Genomic DNA, 17,807 nt, shown 5'->3' on the forward strand with positions numbered 1-17,807 from the left:
TACTTTGTACCCGGGAAGAAGGCCAAGCCATTCATCTCTTATGCCCGCCTCTCCTGCTATGCTGTGGGTGTGGCCAGCAGGTGGCCTTTGTCAGTACCGGGAGCTTTGTCTTAGGGTTTGGAGGTGAGGGTCCTCAGGGCCAGGCAATCCCAGTACAAGTACAAGGCCATTTGTTCCTTGACCTTTTTTTTTTTTTTTTTTGGCGGTGCTGGGGATTGAACCCAGGGCCTTGTACTTGCAAGGCAAACACTCTACCAACTGAGCTATCTCCCCTGCCCTTTCCTTGGCCTTTTCTGAGGAGGGCTTTGCATTTAACCTTTGTACCAGAATAATGCCTGGCAGAGGGCAGACACCAAATTGTTTTGTTTTTGTTTTTAGTACTGGAGATTGAACCAGAGGTGTTTTACCAGTGAGCTACATCCCCAGCCCTTTTGTATTTTTATTTTGAGACAGGATCTTGCTAAGTTGCTTAGAGCCTTGCTAAGTTGCCGAAGTTGGCCTCAAACTCGCAGTCCTCCTGCCTCAGCCTCCTGAGCTGCTGGGATTACAGGCATGTGCCACTGTGCCCGGCTCACCCAGTAATGTTTACTGAATGAATGACTGTCTGTCAGTATATAAATCATATGGTCCATGGAGGCAAGAGGTTTTGTCTTGTTCATCGCTCTATCCCAGCCCACAGAACAGTGTCTGGAATAGAGTAGCTACTCACCAAATGTTTGCTGAATGATTAAATGGCTTGAGAAAAGCCAGTGCCAAAGTAGGAGACCGAGACAGGAAAAAAGCAATGAACTAGATAAAAAGGAGGCCAGGATTGAGGGAGAAGGCAGGGACAGGGCTCAACACATTGTCAAGCATGGACTGCATCTGTACTGTCCTTAGGCAAAGACCTTGGAACCATCTCTCCTTTCCTCTGGAGCAGCACGTCTCAAAAAGTGGTCCATGGGCCACCAGCTCAAAATCTCCCAGGATGCCCAAGCTTATCAAACTGCATCCGAATCTTTGCAGTTGAGCCCAGAATCTGCACTTTATGGAAGTTTCCAAGAGATTTTTTTTTTGGTACTGGGGATGGAACCCAGAGGCATTTTACCACTAAGCCACATCCCCAGCCCTTTTGTATTTTTATTTTGAGACAGTGTCTTGCTAAGTTGCTTAGGGCCTTACTAAGTTGCTGAGGCTGGCCTTGAACTCGCAGGTTTCCTGCCTCAGCCTCTGGCATCACTGGGATTACATTCCTGTAGCACCTCCACCGGCCCCAAAGATTTTTAACACACATTAAGATCTGGGAACCAGCTGATTAGGTTGCTGGGGAGGAGATCCTCTGCCTTCCTCTGCTACTATTCTGGGATAGTCAGAGCAAAATAAACAGCAGCCACCACTTACTGAGGACAGATATGCATTATGTCGCATAATCCTCCTGAGGGTCCTGTAAGGTGAAGGTATCTGTGTCTCTTTATATAAGAGGAAACTGAGGCTCCGACAAATTAATGAACTTGCCCCAGGTCACACAGCTGGAAGGCAGCAGGGTCAGGACCAAAGTCTGGGCTTCTACGCATTCCACTGTCCTACACTGTTCTGCCTCACGGGGCTCCTTCTGTGGTCCTGGTGGGATGTCCCCCTGTGACTGACCCCAGTCCCTTGTCCTGACTTCAGGGAGGAGCTGGCACCTCCATTGGCAGTCATTCTGTGCTCCAGCCTGTGTTTTGATGGAAATGCATGATGCAGGGGCAGCCTCTCTCAGGCAAATCAGTTTGTTTCCACCGAAGACCTACGTGCCAGGACAAGGGAGTCTGATGGCAGCTGGAGAAGTCCCATAGGAGCAGCTCTGACCCTATCCTCCCGGCTCACCCCCAACTTACATATCAGCAGCTGTCACCTGCTCAGCAGATGGGCTGACTGGCAGCACCTCTCCCTGAGCTGTACCCAGATTGGCTTGGCTGTGCCCTGGCTGCCCCTGAGCTAGAGCCATCTGTGCCCAAGAGAGACCCAACATCAGAGAAGGGCAGACAGGCCCCACATAGCCCCTTCAGGTTGCAGAGAGAGAGCTCAGGACCTTGTGGTGCCCACACCTACTTTGCCCAGATAGGGCACCTGAGACCAGCTCACTGGCTGGAGGGGTAACTTCACCAGCCCCTGCCAGGGGCTGTCAAAGTCTGTGAAATGTCTCTCACTCAGTCAGATACTGACCTGACCATGACTCTAAGCCATCTCTTTCTGCTGCCTTCTGCCTGTCAGCAAAGAGCCCCCCTGGTGTCTCTCCATGGCAATCAGAGTCCCTGGAAACTGCACGGAGGGAAGAGAAGGGGATGCGCTGCGCTAGCGTGGGTGGATCTGCCCCTGGTTCCACAAGGCCCTTCTGCATTTTGTTCATAGCTGATTGAACTTATTGCCTTTTTAATAGGGAAAACAGAGATCGGCTGAAAAGTTCCTTTCAAATGAAACTCAAGATCTGAAGAACACAGACAGAGGTAGAGTCTGTGGGAAATTAGTATGCCGTGCCACGGAGACAGGGAGGGGTCCCTTCCACCAGGGAACCAAAGTAGTTCGATTTCATGCCCTTCCTGAGAACCCTGAAGAGGATTCAGTATTTGATACTCCGAAGGAGGAGGGGCATTGTTAACCCCCTCCCTGAAAGCAAGCTCGTTTAGAGAGTGCGGGTGATCCTCCTCCAGTCTACAGGCATCTCTGCCTCTGCATGGAGTCTCACGCCAGAGCCCCTGCGGTTCAGAAATGGAGAAGTCTTCCAGTCCAACAGACATCTAAGTTCAATCAGTCTGCGCCCCAGCTTTCAGGAAGGGAAACCCCACCACTGCACGTTCCTCCTCCCTAGACCTCCGGACTGCAGCAGGAGCTGGCGTGGGGGACTGCACGCTGGCGGGGCTGGGAGGCGGGTGCCAGTGTCCTGAGTGGGAAGGGTTGACACATGCCCACGCCACCTGGCCACCCCTTTCTGGAAGTGTTTGGCTGCACATTTTCCTGGGAAATGAGGACTTTTAGGAAAAAAAAAACGAACACACACACACAAAAACCCGAGCACTGCATTGCAGTACCTCTGAGATTGGTGCAGGCTGCCCGCTGCCGTGAGGCGCACACTGCTCGCTCCCGCCCAGCCCTCACCTAGGCCGTGGCTCCTGGCCCCCTCTGGCTGTTGCTGTCACAGCCCTGGAGCCAGAGGCAGGGGAGGGGGCACCAGCTCTCCTGCCACCCAGCTCTGGACTGACCCAGAGCAGGATCCAAGAGGCAGATGTAATGTAGACAAAGGCGCGGATTACTGAGCTGGGAGGGGGCAGTCGGGCGGCCTCCTGCTGCCTCCCCTGCGCTTTCCAGGACACTGGCTCGCTCCATCACCCAGGACCCCTGCTGCTGAAGCCTGCGCAGCCAGAGCAGCACTGTTTTGTTCTCTTTAGGGACCCTTGCCATCCCCCCATGGAATATTAGAGATCGCCTAGTGCGATCCTTGTGTTAACGATGAGCCTGAGACCCAGAGAGGCAAGGTGACTTGGCCAAGGTCATTCAGAGAACAGAGGGCAGAGCTGGTCCTGGAATGTGGGTCCAAAGGTGGGTCAAGTGATGGGAACGTGCTGAGTGAGACCCAGTGAGAGGGCTCCTAGAGGGGTCGGTGACTTCCTACTGATTGATTAATGATTTCATTGATTAGCTGTGGAAGGCAGCCAAGGAGGAGACACAGGAGAGCGTTCAATGGCCTTCTCCAGACACTCCTCCCAGGGGCCGGCCTGCTGGAGCCCTCTGCCCTCACCTTCCAAAACACGCCTCCAATTGCTGATTCCAGCCTGGCACCAGGGCCCATCAGGGACAGTGAGGGGCTCCTTCTGCTGTGCTGGCCACACTATTTCTGGATGGGGTGCTGACTGCAGGGGAACAGGGGAGCCAAGCAGGGGAGCACCTCCTGTCCTTCACCCTGATCCAGGACTCCCAAGGCCAGCTCCCAGCATGCCAGGTTGAGGGAGGAAAGGGAAAAATATGGTGACTGCCAGTGAACAACTTCCAGTTCACGGAACCGTCTGCCTGCTCCCTCCCTGACCTCCCTCTGGAGCCGTGGTCCCATCCCCAGACTTGGTTCCAAGGGCCTGAGAAGCTGGGAGTATCTCTGTGCAGGGTCCTGACTGCATCTCCCAGGGACGTGGATTCCAGGTCTGATGTGCCACTGACCATGAGGAGGGTGGTCCAGCCTCAGTCTGACCCCTGGAACTCGGCAGGCGGGCTCATGTTTTAGGGTGGAGCATACTCCTCTCAGTATTCCATTTCAAGAGAAGGATATGGACAAACTGAGTCTTGTCCACAAGAATTTGACCAGGACAGAAGGAGCAATGGAAAACTCTGAACAAGGGTGGAAGGAGTCCTTGATATCTACTTTTTTTTTTTTTTTTGCAGTGCTGGGGATTTGAACCTAGGGCCTTGTGCTTGCAAGGCAAGCACTCTACAAACTGAGCTATCTCCCCAGCCCTGAGCACTTGATATTAGATGCGGGCACCCAAGGGAAGCCATGGTGGCTCCTTCTAGAGAGCTGGAGAATGGCCATGTCTGCAGTGGAAGCCACAGAGACACAGATTTTAGTTCAAGAGAAGGAAGTCCACTCTGACTCTTAAAGATGTCCAAACAATGGGAAGGCTATTTTGTGATGTAATTGCTGGAAGATTCAAGCAGAGGCTGGTTAGGGAATTCCTGCATGGAGCAGAAAGGAGGTTGAGCTGGGGACAATGAAGTGGGAAGGCAAAGGGAGGTCATATGCACGTCCTGGCTTTGGCGCTCTTGGGCTGTCCACCTATGAATAGTGCATCTGACATTTAACAGGCAATACAGCCCATTGGAGCATCCCCTCTCTCTGCCCAAAAAGCTGTTGTTTCTTACTGTCATAGTTGACAAAAGGAACCTCAGCGAGGTTAATGCTGAGGTCGTCCACCTGGAAAGCAGCAGTTGGGGCTGGAACCCAGGCTGCCTGGTCCTGAGCCCTTGTTCTTGGCACCCGACCACACTTGGGCACAAAGTCCCAGGCTCACATGGGCCTGGGGCACAACAGACAGACTCACACCTCTCCTGCTGTGGGCTGGGAATAAAGAGCAGCAAAGCCGAGGCGTAGGACCTCAGCAGCCCTGGAGCTAAGGGTCTGGAGGCCCCAGGGGCTTTGTTGGCCGGACATTGGGACATTATCCCCGGCCAGGCTGATGCTCCCCACGGGCTGTTCTGAATGGGGTGTGATTGTGCACATGGGTGTGTGCACCCGAGTGTCCTGAAGTCCACGTCTACAAGGGCCACAGCTCCCTCGCCCAGGCATCGCTGACCCTGGCCAGGTGCTGGGAAGCCCCTGGTCCTCTGCCTTGTTGGGCTGCAGCTGAGGGCTTCCCAGCCTCTCCTGCCAAGTCCCCTCCTGAGCTGTTCATAGTCCCGATAAGACTGGGACCCCAGCTTTGACCTTCAGCAAGGGCCCAGGTGTGTGAGGAGGGTGGTAGCTGGTAGGACACAGAGACCTTCACCCCCAGTTTTGAGGACCTTGGCGCAATGCCACACAGACCTGTCCCGTCACCGTCTTGCTCACCGTCTCCCACTTCATCTTCTAAGCACAAGCCAGGAGCTTAGGAGCTGCTCGTTGATGTCCCCTCCTCTTCTCCCCTCATGCCCGGTCCAATCCCAGAGCCAGTCACCTTGTGCTCTCCTCCCTGGACCCTTCTTCCCTTCATCCCCAGTCACCTGGCCCAGCCATTAGCTTCTCTTCCTCACCTGGATGATGCAGAGGCTGATCACATTGCCTGGAATAAACTTCTCCCACTCTGCCGAGTTAATTTCTGCCCAGCCTTCAAATCGGTTCAAGAGCCACTTCCTCTAGGAAGCCATCCTTGATCTCCCTGAGAAGTCCGAGTCCCTTTATTAGAGAGCCCCATCACGTTACTGGCTGTACCACAGATCTGACCTGTGTGTGCGAGCAGGTGTGGTCAGTGACTAGTCATTGACTCCCCAGGGACTGAGAACAGCATTTGACACATGAAGTGGCCACTGAAGAAAGGCTGCTGGATGGATGGTGGACTGGCAGGGGCGGGTCTGGAGTCAGGCCTTGCGTGGACAGAGGCTGGGGGAGGAGTTCCAGTGCAGGGTTCAGGCAGTGCAGGTGACAGGGGCAGCTCTCCCAGGCTCACAGGACACTGGTCCGCTGGGGAGTGCAGGCAGTGGCCATGGACAGTGTGCCTACTTGGGTCACATGACTGAAAATATTAGTCCGTGGGAGCAATTAGTTAAGTTAATTAGCTCATTCATTTAAGTAGCAGCTAAAGCAACGGGGCCTGAAGACCGTTTTGGGAAAGACACTCAATTATTTGCACCAATGTCACCCTAATTTCCCCAGTAAGCTTGGCTGTGGCTGAGCAAGGGAAGAGACTTGAACACTCAATTAATCTCCCCCGTTTGGGGCCTGGAGTGGGCAGGGAAGGGGGACCCGGGCCGGAGGGCTTGCTAAAAGCAGACCGTCAGCACTGGAGTCCCTGTGGCCACCTTAACACTCTGCAGTGACCCTCCTGATAAAGAGGACCTCCAGGGCTCTGCTACGTCACTCCAAGGAGAACGACTTAGCCAAGGTCACACAAGAAGTCAGTTCCAGGGACATAACCAGAGCTGGGTCCCAGCCTCCCCCAGCAGACCTCCTCTTCGTGGGGAGAAGGGAAGGCGTGTCAGTAATCAGCACAGTGCCCTGCAGAGGCCCAGGGCGTGTGGCGACAGGTCTGCCCGGCACGGCTCACCTAGAACGGCATCCAGAACTGAGACCTTGGTCTCCACTCGGGGTTCTTCCCCCCTGGAAAATGAGGCCAGTGGTCTTGGACATACCCCTGTTCCCTATCCCAATCCCTTGGGGACAGTCTGAGTGCACAAGTCCTGGTCTCTTCCTCACCCCACCCGAGGTCACTAGGAAGGATGGACCACACACTACCATGTGCCCAGATGCCGGGCACTACGGGGTCAGGGGTGACTGCACAGGCCCAGGACAAGCCCTTGTTGGCACCAGCAGCAGGGGTCAGTGTGTAAGGACAGCAGAACCGGTGAGTGAGGAGGGGCGAGGAGGGGAAGGTGGGGTTGGGGACTTGGGGGAGGAGAGAGGGCTTCCCAGGAACTTGGATGAATACTAGGGCGTGGGCAGAGTGAGTGCAGACGGGCTGGAGGCTCAGGGGTGTCAATGCTGGGGGCCAAGGCAGGGGATTTGCGGTGGTCAGATGGGGCCATTTGGGGAAAGGCCTGATGGCCAGGAGGTGGCATTTTAGCGAGGTGCAGCTGGAAAAGAACAAAGGCAATGCTCAGGATTTTCACTCAGGATAATGGCATTGAGGTGCCAAGCCACACGTGCAGACAGAGGGCAGTGATGTCACTGGGGAGGGCCACCTTTCCCACGGGTTGCTGAGCAGGGGGGATTTACTCGCAAGGCTGCGGTCCAGGAAATCAGACTCGGAGGGAGGCGCGAGGTGGGAAGGAAAATAGACGCCTGAGGGCCAAGTGCAGCCCCAGGCCAGGCGCCCAGCATCTCACGTGAGTTGGCGGTGGATGTTTCCTACCAAGAGGAAACCGGAGCTCAGAGAGTGAAGTCATTTTTCCAAGTCGCACAGTTCACACGAGGCAGAGCCAGGTTCCTGTGCGACTCTGAAGCTCTGGGTCTTGCCGGGAAGCACTCCTCCTCGCTCTGGGCCCCTCCCAGGCTGACTGAATAGGGGTCCCGGGAACGGGGCTGGCACCTGTCTTTAAGCTCCTCAGGTGACTCTGAAGGAGGCTGAGGACCATCATCCCGCGGCCAGCTGCCTCCCACTTGAGCCCCTAGGCCCCAGCCATTCCATCGCAGGGATTGGCTTCTGTCACCAAGCACTAAATCTACTGTTGTCACAGAAAGAAAAACTGAGGCATTAAAGTTGATCTGGGACAGGCCTCCTGCAGAAAGGCAGGAGCCAGCAGGTCACAGGGAGAAGCGAGAGAGAAGCTTGGGAACCATGCGGGGTGGGTCTGCAGAGGGCAAAGACAGGAGTGGAGCCCACTGACGCACACGTGTGACGATGGGAACCCCTCTTTTTGCATCACCGTGACCCTTGACACATGCAACTTCTCCCCTGGGAGCCAGCTTTTCAGTTGCCACTTGCCCAAGACAGAGGGGAGGGAGACCATCCTCTCCATATATGCACACATGGGTCCTCGGACCCCTTCCGCTGTCATCAGCAGCCACCAACTCTCTGCTGCAGAAAACTCCTCCGAGATAGTCTAGGTGGACAGTTTGACTGCAACAGACACCATCTCAGACTTGTGTGACTTACTTAAATCCACCCGTGTGGCTTATTTAAATATATACCTCAACGTTCCAATTCTGTAAAATGGGTAGAATGTTTTCAAACTTTCATTTGAAAGCTTTAAGAAAAAGAAAGATTATTCAAGAGCAGTTTGTAACTTTTTAGACTTGAGGTAATGATTACTGATGATAACGTGCCGGGGTGGATAGAACGAACAAGCCTTAAGCCTGGTGTCTGGAATTAAATCCAGTCACGGCCATGAATTGGATGATCAATATCTTTGAGCAAGTTTTTCTCCATATGAGTCACTGACTTCCAAAGGCATGGGTCCTGTTCAAACCTCTTTCCTGAACTCCAGACACAGTGCCAAGCATCTGCTGGACATTTCCTCCTGAATGTGGCACAGGCTCCCAAACTGAGCTCACAGCCCACAGCCTCTCATGCTCCCTCTCTTGGTGACTGGCTTCACCGTCCTTCCATGACACAGGCTGGAGATCCAGAAGTTGTCCCCAATGCTGTCTCCCTCACGCCCAAGGGCACGGAGTCTCCCTCTGGGCCTGCTGACCCCTCCCGCTTTCCCATTCCCACCACCCCTCCGCAGCCCGACCCCGGCCCCTCTCTTGCCTGGGGCTCCCTCCCCCGGCCCTGCTGAAAGCCTTCCACAGCCCGGGCCCCTTGACTAACAAGGCCCTTCAGGTTCAGATCTGATGTCCCTCCAGCCCCAACCCTGGTCACTCCCTCCCCCTCTGTCCAGTGCTTCCTGCTTCCTCCCTTGAATACTTTGCCTGGATCGCCGGCCCTTTCCTCAGGAGCAGGTTAGAAGTGTCCCTTGGGTGCCAGGGGGCAGCCATCTTCCCTGGAAGTTTCTCCAGAGTCGGCCCCACAGAGGCTGGAGCTGCCCTGGTCCAGGGTTCTTTGTGCATGCCTGCCTGCCTGCCGAGGACCCTTCGCCCCAGGCTGCATCATTACCTGCCTGGATGCCTGTCCCCCCACCAGACTTCCACACTTTTGTGGGCAGGGATTATGTCACAGAGCAGGTCACACCCCAGACCCTGGCAGAGGGCAAGACACCTAGTGAATGTCTGGCAGAGGATCCTGCTGGGTGTTTTACCCCTTTCAAGACCCAGCTAAGCTAGGAGGGACATACTCTGGTCATGTGTGCCCTTTATGTATGCCCCTGACCAGCAGGTGGTGACAGAAGCATCACCATGTGCCAGCACGTGGTCCCTTCAGGTGGCCAGCTCAGGCAGGCTGGGAACACCGGCTTGCAGCTGGTCAGGCCTACTTGGAGCATGAAGTCACCCAGGTAGAGTATCCCAGACTGCAGCTCCCCACCCACAGTTATGGGACTTGGTTGTCTTGAAGTCGTGGTTTGGAATGTCCCCAGAAACTCCTGAGTTGGAAGCATGGTTCCCAGTAGAGCAAGATTCAGAGGTGGGACTTTGAGGCAGTGAGTAGGACCGTAACCCATCCGTGAACGAATCTGTGTGACGGATTAAGAATTTGAATGACGACTGGGTGGTAACTGCAGGCAGGTGAGTGTGACTGGAGGAGGTAGATCCCTGGGGACGTGACCATGGACTGTCCCTGTCCTGACCCTTCTCTCCAGCTGCTGCAAGCTGAGCAGCTTTCCTCCTTCACACCCTTCCGCCATGATGTCTCTGCCTTGGAGCCAGCCGACCATGGACTGAGACACCCGGCATCATTAGCTCCAAATAAACTTTTCCTTCTCTGAGTTGTCCTTGCCAGGTGATCTGATCGCATGGGGAAGAGCTGGCTAATGCATCTGGCTTCCTGAATTTTCTTGGAAGGTCCTCTGAGCCCAGCCCCAATTCCCTTTCCCTCATCAGAGGCCCTCTGCTGAATGAGGCCCCTTTCATACATGGCCCGCTCGTGGCTCCAGTCTAGAGAGAATGGGGCTTGCTCCTTCTGACTGGGAAAAGCTCCTCTTGGAAAGATGGAAATAGTGTCCTCATGAGCAGGGAAGGCTGGGGCTGGTTCACGGCCACCGGAAAATGCCGAAGTTAGCCCGTGGTCTTGGGCAGGTCCCCTCACTTCCCAGGAGGTGGGTGAGCTTTAGAGCCCCACAGACCAGGACTGGAATCACTTGCCAGCCACACAGACTAGAGCAGGTTATTTGCACTGTTTTCTCCCACTTTTTTTGTGGGGAGGGGGGCACTAGGAATTGAACCCAGGGGCACTTAACCACTGAGCCACATTCCCAGCCCTTTTTATGTTTTATTTTGAGACAGTGTCTCCTTAAGTTGCTTAGGGCCTTGCTAAGTTGCTGAGGCTGGTCTTGAACTTGAGATCCTCCTGCCTCTCAAGTCGTTGGGATTGCAGGTGTGCACCACCACACACTGCACAGCTCATTTGCACATTTTGAGCCTCAGTTTTCTCAGCTATGAAATGGTTACAGACACATTTTTCTTATGGCTTAGGGAAGATCCAAGTGTCTACAACTCTGTCCAGTTTAAGGTTAAGGAATGAGGTGCTTGGTAGTGCTTGTTAAGGTGTATAGAAGAGGGGTTTGTGAGTGGCTTCAGGTTCAAATTCTGCATCTTCTAGTTCCTTGCTCTGTGATTTTGAGCAAGTTTTTTTTAACCTCTTTGTCTCACTCAGTTTTCCCATCTGTAAAATGGAAGTAAGGATAATTTCCCCCTCTGGGCTTATTGTAAGTATTAAGTAAATGCATTCATGTTAAACTCTTAAACTAGTGGCTGGCACATAGACAGCACCAACCTATATCCCTTGTCATCTTCCTTAGCATCATTTCATCACCCGCATCTCATTAGTTCTAAGCACCTACTGCTCTTGTGGGAAACCTGGCTCCCCCCAATCTGCTTCACCCCAGCATAGGTTCTGGGAGCCCCCTCACCCTGCCTTCACTCCGTCTGGGCTGCCACTTGCGCTGGCTTCGGTGTCCGCGGTCCCCGGCACCACGCGGTCTAAGTGTTGCTCTGTGCCCCCAGCGCCGGTTCACCCCCCTCACCTTGCCATCTCCAGCAATGGCCGCCTGGCAGCAGTCCGGTTCCGGGAGAAAACAGCCTCTTCCTAGGTGAAGGGACCATGGAGGGCGGGGGCTTCATGGCCCCGGGCTGTGAGGGCCGTCAAGTGCCAGATAGAGTGAGCTAGCTCCTGTGGCGGCTCCTCCACTTTACACTCAGCCATTTCTCTTTCTAGGATCACTGGGTCGCTCAGTGTCAAGGGACAGCCACCCTATTCACCTGCAGGGTCTCTCCCACTGACCCGCAAGCCCTATTGTGAAATCTGGCTTGTTTTGTCAGCAATGTTCTTTATTTTGGGGGACAAGTTCTTTATTAGGAACCCCTATTTAATGACTGCCCCCAACATTTCTATATGTCTGCAGCCCTTGACACAATTCAGGTTTCCCCCGGAGTGCCACTCTGTAGCCTCCTGCAAACCAGTGATGCAAATTCATACCCCAGAAGAGGGCGTCATAGACTCCTCAGGTTTGTACCCATGCTGGACTCCTCACCCTCCCCAAGACCTGTGAACTGCCTGGCATGTAGTAGGCACTAAATAACAGCTATTTCTACCAGTTTTCTCATCTGCAAAGTAGAGATAATATTAAAACAACAGCTCACATTTACTGTACCCTTATTGTGACTTTTGCTTTATTTTGTGGTGCTGGAGATCAGAACATGCTAGACAAGTATTCTACCACCGAACTGCATCCCCAGCTCTTTACTGAGCTTTTTGTTTTTTTGTTTTGTTTTACACATGCATTAACTCAGGCAATTCACAGTGATTGTTTCTGTTCTCATTTTGCGGATGAGGCACAGAGAGGTTAAGTAACTTGCTGGGTACACAGTTAAGTAGCGGGATTCACACCCGGCAGTCTGGCTTTGGATCCTGTACTTTAACCAGCACGCTGTCAGAGGGTCGCTCAGGATTGCTGTGAATTCCATTGACTCTGTCTAGTCTGGTCCCCTACAAGTGCTAGGGGCTGCTGCTCTGATTGTTCAGTGATTTGGAGGATGAAGGGGGAAAGTTGAGGACAGGTTCCCTTAGCACTAGTGATGGCCGTGGGGTGGCAGGAATTGGGGATTCTATAGAAATCCAGTTGCTGCCTTTCCACACGGAAAGCACTGAGAGCCATCATTTTGTCTGGACAGGTCTGAGCAGGGAGGTAAAGAACTATGTCAGCCTCTCTGCCTCCCTGTTATTCCTCCCTCCTCTCCCAGCTGGGACCCGCGGCAGGGGGTGGTCCCCCGGCAGGCTGCCTTCACACTCTGTAGGCAGCAGCCTCTGCTTCTTTGGCAGGGTACCAGCCACGGGGAGGGCATGTCAGTCCCCAAACAACAGCCTGAGAGAGGCCCAGGTCACTCAGATAGAATGGGGGAAAGATCTTGACAGCCACAGGAAGCCAGCCCAGGGAGACTGAAAGTCCTCTCTGAGACACCTCTTCCTAACATGGCCCTGCCACCCAAGAGCCTGATCCTGCAGGGTTGGACTGGAGCCCAGAGCTCCAGGGCAGCTCGGGGACTTGGGTGTAGGAGGAGTGCGAGTTGCCATCTCTCTGGAAGGGAAGGAGAACATTTTATTTTCGTCTGTGGATTTAGCGGAGGGACTTTTAGGGGATGCTGACAGAGATCACGAAGTAGAACAAAGATGCCCCTTCCCAGGCCACCCCTGGCCCAGCCACTGACTGACAGCCCCGCCCCAAGTCTGGGGTGCCTTTGGGCTGACACCAGAGGCCAACCCAGGGATAGGGCCAAGAATCCTGTGCTTGGACTGCAGCCCTGAGAGGCAGAGCTGGCGGTGAGGGGAGAAGCTGCTGGCGGCTCTCTCCAGGAGTCCTCTGGCGGAAGTCGGGATTCAGGGACCAGTAGATGAAGGAGACATGGGAGGAGTCAGAGGGGGCTTAGCATCCCTGGGAGAGCACCCCAAGGAGGAGCTCACCCAGCCCTCTGTTCTTCAGCTACCTCCTTTCCAGCCGGACCCGTCACTGGTGTGCCAAGAACCGCGGCCTTAGTCTCCATGTACCTCACCCCTTCGTCCTCTCAGAGCCCTATTTAATGATGAAACCCTCGTGTTGCAGGTGACAAGGAGGAGGCTTAGGGAGGTCACTTAATTTGCCCAAGGTCACACAGGGTACACGGGCCAGCAGCAGGGTCTGAAGACGCCAAGCCTCATAGCTCCTGAGCTGTTCATCGAGGGGCAGCCCCGGGCTGGGAGCTGGAGAGCCGGTCCTTCCCCTTGGAGCTCACGGTCTCAGTGGGGGAAGACGAGAATAAGATGGGACGCACATGACCAGCAGAGGAAGGGCACAGGGCACATGGGGGAGAGGGTCAGCAGGAGGAAGGGGGACTGGCATGGTGAAGCCGGTGAGGAGGACGGTGCACTCCGCTGAGAGGACAGCACGCAGTAGGACCTTCAGCTGGGACAGCACAGCCCTTTCAGGACCTGCAACGGAATGCATGCAGTGCACAGAGCTGGGCAGGGCCAGAGGGTGGGCACGGGCCATTCCAGAGATGCTGGTGCAGGAATTCCACAGGAAGAAGACAGGGAAGGAGGGACCACCAGGACAGAAGGAGCGCTGGGGGAGGAGGGGCACCTAGCCCACGTAGACAGGGGAGGATCAGGGTCTAGAGTCACAAGAGCTGGCTCCACAACCTGACTGTCAAACCCACCATGGACCCTTGGAGGGTCACCCATGTTTTGGGGTTTCTTATGCCTTAATGAAGCAATCATTCTCTCCTTGCCTCCAGGGTTGCTTATGAGCGTCTGGTGAAATTAAGACCGCAGGCTCTTCGTCAGGGGAGGGGTCCTGTGGGGCCCCAGGAGCCCTGTGCAAATCCAGCTGCCTCTTCCAAAGGGACCCTGGATGCTCCCAACCTCCCCTAGCTTGACCCACAGATATGGCCTTCAGAAATGCTGCCTTTTCTGTCATTAGACCCTGTTTATGCTTGAGGCAGCCAAGAGTGAGGCTCAAGCTTCTTTTGATTTATTTTATGAGAAGAACGAAAAGGAGCATTTCATCCATCCCCAAGCATCCAGGTAGCACTGCGATCCAGTCATTAAGGCATAGGCCTTCTCTGTCAGGTAGGATGGTGTCACATACACTTAGCAGCAGGGAATGCTGAAGTCTAACTTGACCATAACCTGCTAAATCTTCAGTGTGATGGTAATGGGGGGAGGGGCGCACATCCAAAGAGAAGCATCACTTCCTCAGGGAGAAACAAAGGAGCAGCCACCTACGGTTCTTCAGCTTGTCCACCCACCTCAGGTGACAGGGACCTCGTCAATGTGTGTGTGTGGCAGGGGCATCCCTATTGCCCTCCTCTGAGCATACTGACCTTGAGCTTTCAACCTTTGGGTTCCCTTTTCCATATGAAGAATGAAGCTGAGCTGACCAGCCTCAGGAGTCATTTCTTACCTCCGGTATGTGTGTGCGCGCACACACACACACACACACACGCACACACACACACACATGCTCACCCTTGACAGCACTCATGTGCAGCCCCCGCCTGGGGTCATGTCCAGGCTCAGGCTGGCTCCCAGGGCCTGCAGCCTGGAAATCCCCGAATCAGCTTTTCTGCAGACCTGGGGCCATGACTAGCGAGCTGCTGCCACTCTAAAGAGGCTCCCGCCCCGCACAGAGCAGGGCTTGCTGCAGCACTGCAGTGGCACAGCTTTGGGAGGGATGGAGACGTCCTGGGGCTGGGGACAAGCGGAGGAGGGGAGGAGGAGGGGATTCGCTGAGGGTGTGGGGAATTTCAGCCTCCTAGAGATGAGAGGCCCTGACCCAGGGCCCCAACACACATGCCTACAGGAATTTCTTTTTGGGGAGGGGCATCACTTCCTGGGTCAAACCCTAAACTTGCTTCAGGATTCTGAGTGTGCAGAACAGGAGGAAAACAGGAAGGAGCTGCTGTTTGCTGACTGAAGGAGGCTGAGGGGATGAGGAGGGCGGAAGGCCAGGAATGGCTAGAGGCCTGACACCTACAGGAAGTCCACCTGCTGAGCTAGTCCTGAGGCCTTAGCAGGTGGGTGTTGAATGGAGGATGAGGCACAGGGTGGGAATGAGGCCAGGAGGGACACCAGCCTCCCAGCCTCCCTGCCCTCTGGCCCTTCCCCTGCCCAGGGTGGGTGGAGGCCTGGCCTTCTCTAGGAGGGAGAGAGCAGAGTGGAGCCCAGTGGGGAGGAGCTGCTGTCCAAGGTGGAGGGCTTTTGGTAGGTCCTGTCCCACAGCGAGAGCGAGCACAGGGTCCGTGGTTTGCAGACACCTGCCTCCCCGCCTGCCTAGCTCATTCCACCTCTCTTTCTCCCCTCCCCAAGTGACCGAAGGAGACTCCTGGGAGATCCAGCTCCACCCTCCCAAATGAACCGATGCTGGGGACCTTGGCTGTGGGAGTCCTCTGGGCAAACACCCCCCTGCCCCTCCCCTCTGGAGTCTGCCTTTTGTTCCATCTCTCCTCTTCTCCCTGACTCCGGAAACCTTCATCAGTGTCCCCTGAAGCAAATCCTTCCTCTCCCACCCTCCCCTCCCAGTTCGACTGCAGGGCGGTCCCCTTCCCCGACTGCCCCTCCCCCAGCCAATCCCCCGCACGCTCGGAGAGGCTCATAAAGCTTGTGGGTGGCGGGATGGGTGGCGGGGTAGGATGAGGAGTGTCGCAGGAGGGCACATGGGCGGAGACTGCTCCGTAGAGCTGGGGGAGCCCCTGGGGAGCCCCATGGGGCTCCTGGCCAAAGCCGGCCCCTCCCCCCAAACTTCTGTAACGCCCTGCCTGGTCAAACCCCTTTCCCGCTCGCAAGGTCCCTTGTGCACTCTTCTCCCCTCCCCCTGGTCCTCCCTCCCCGCCGGCTCGGCCATCCCGACCCGGGAAGGCGGGCGGAGCGGAGCGGAGGCGGCCTCCCCGCACGGGATCGCCTGGGGCGGGGTCCCTGCGGTTTGCGGGCTCGCCCTCCGAGGGGCCTGCTCGGCTGTGTGCAGGCGGATGTGAGGAGCATGTCAATTGGCGGGCGGGGGAAGCGGGATCAGGTTGTTACTACTGCAGAGAGAGAGGGAGGGAGAGGAGAAGAGCGAGCGAGCGAGCGAGCGAGGAGAGCGCCAGCAAGCCGGGGAGCTGCGGGCCGGAGGAGAGCCGCAGCGGCCCGGCCGGCTGCGAAGTGGAAAGAGGGACCTCGACTTCGGGACCCCGGTGGTCCCCTCCGTGCTTCCTGTCCACCAGCTCACACCGAACTGCACCCGAACGTCCCTGGGTAAGAGGGAGCCCGAGCGGGGCACCTCGCGAGGGCAGCCGGTGGTCCCCAGCAAGCCACGCCCGGCCACCAGCAGCCTTCCAAGGGACTGGACCGTGGGCAGGTGGGTGGTCGCCAAACTGGGACCCTCTGACTTTCTGGGCTTGGCGCTCAGCACTGCACGAACTAACTGCAGGACGGTGCTCAGGGTGGACGCCTGGGTTCCGGAAACCCACTTGCTTTGTTAGTCCCGGGGGAGGTGGCCTGAATTATCCCGGGAACCCCTCGCCCTCGACCTGGCCCTCCGCCTCGGGAGCCCAGGATGCGCGCGGGAGAAGTCAGGAGAGGCCGTTGTGCCTCCGCGCTGGGACCCGGAGACTAGCCGGGAGGCTGAGGCGCTCGGCGCTGAAGGGGCGAGGAGGTGATGAAGTGGGTGTGCGGAGAGAAGTGGGTGCGGGGCACGTGGGACCCCGCCCGCAGTGAGGATGAGTTGAAGGATCCCGCGCGCGTGCGGAGCCTGGAGTTCAGGAGCCCCTGGAGCAAAGTGGGGCGCGCTGGGGATACTGGCGGTGCGCGGGGCTCACTGCCCTTCCGCACCCCTCGCCTGCCGCAGCCATCCGGGACTGTGATCCCCTGCTGTGTCTCTGCCCCCTCCTCTCCCTAGAACTTTTTCACACTCCAGCCAGCTCCGTGGCTCCATGCGTTAGAGGAAGCAGGGTCCCAGGGATCCTGGCAAGCGGAGGCGCTTGGAGAGAACCGGAATAGGGGCGGTCGGGCTACAGACCGAGTGCCCTACTCAGTTTGTTCTGTGACCTTGGGCAAGCTGCTGTACCTCTCTGAATCTCTGGATGATGGAGGCGCGTGGTGCACCAGGCAGGAATGGGAACGAGGTGGGGGAGGGTGCTCGTGTGAGCAAGCCCATGGGCCAGCCTGCCTGAGCCTTTGCGCCTAGGAATTCGGGGCTTTTGATTAGGGGCCTCTCCCTATAGCAAGTTCAGCGCGCATTTCAGGGGGAGGGGGGTAACGGTGTGGAGCTGTGAACCCATTCTCCCAGGGAGAGTCCCAAAGCTTCCGTCCTGACCCGTGCTATGATGACCTTAGGTGACTCATTTCCCTCTTCTGGCCTCAGTATCTTCATCTGTAAAATGGGGATTTGGAATTTACAGTATCTGAGCTCTCTCCCAGTCCCACCACCTGCTGGCCCCAGCATGCAAGTGAGGCCCATTAAAGGAATAGGATTGGAGTGTAGCTGGGTAGGGTGACCTAGTCTCTGGGGAGACTGTAGCTCCATAACCCTCTGCAAAGGCAGCAGGACCAGGAGGGGCAGCCTGC

General features: G+C 56.0%; 1 protein-coding gene across 3 annotated transcripts in view; it reads left to right on the forward strand.

Moving 5' to 3' along the window:
• Positions 1-17,807, forward strand: part of SYT2 (synaptotagmin 2) — a 108,683-nt gene that overhangs the window by 46,081 nt on the left and 44,795 nt on the right. The window contains exon 1 of one of the 3 annotated variants that reach the window (XM_079106029.1): positions 16,310-16,599. The exons of 1 other annotated variant lie outside the window; for it this stretch is intronic. The gene's annotated coding sequence lies outside the window, so the exon portion shown is untranslated. Of the gene's footprint in view, positions 1-16,309; positions 16,600-17,807 lie in introns of those variants that run through there. One more of the 3 variants, XM_079106028.1, reaches the window with a different exon arrangement.

This window comes from Sciurus vulgaris, assembly GCF_902686455.1.
Source record: "Sciurus vulgaris genome assembly, chromosome: 12".
Classification (NCBI taxonomy): Eukaryota; Metazoa; Chordata; class Mammalia; order Rodentia; family Sciuridae; genus Sciurus; species Sciurus vulgaris.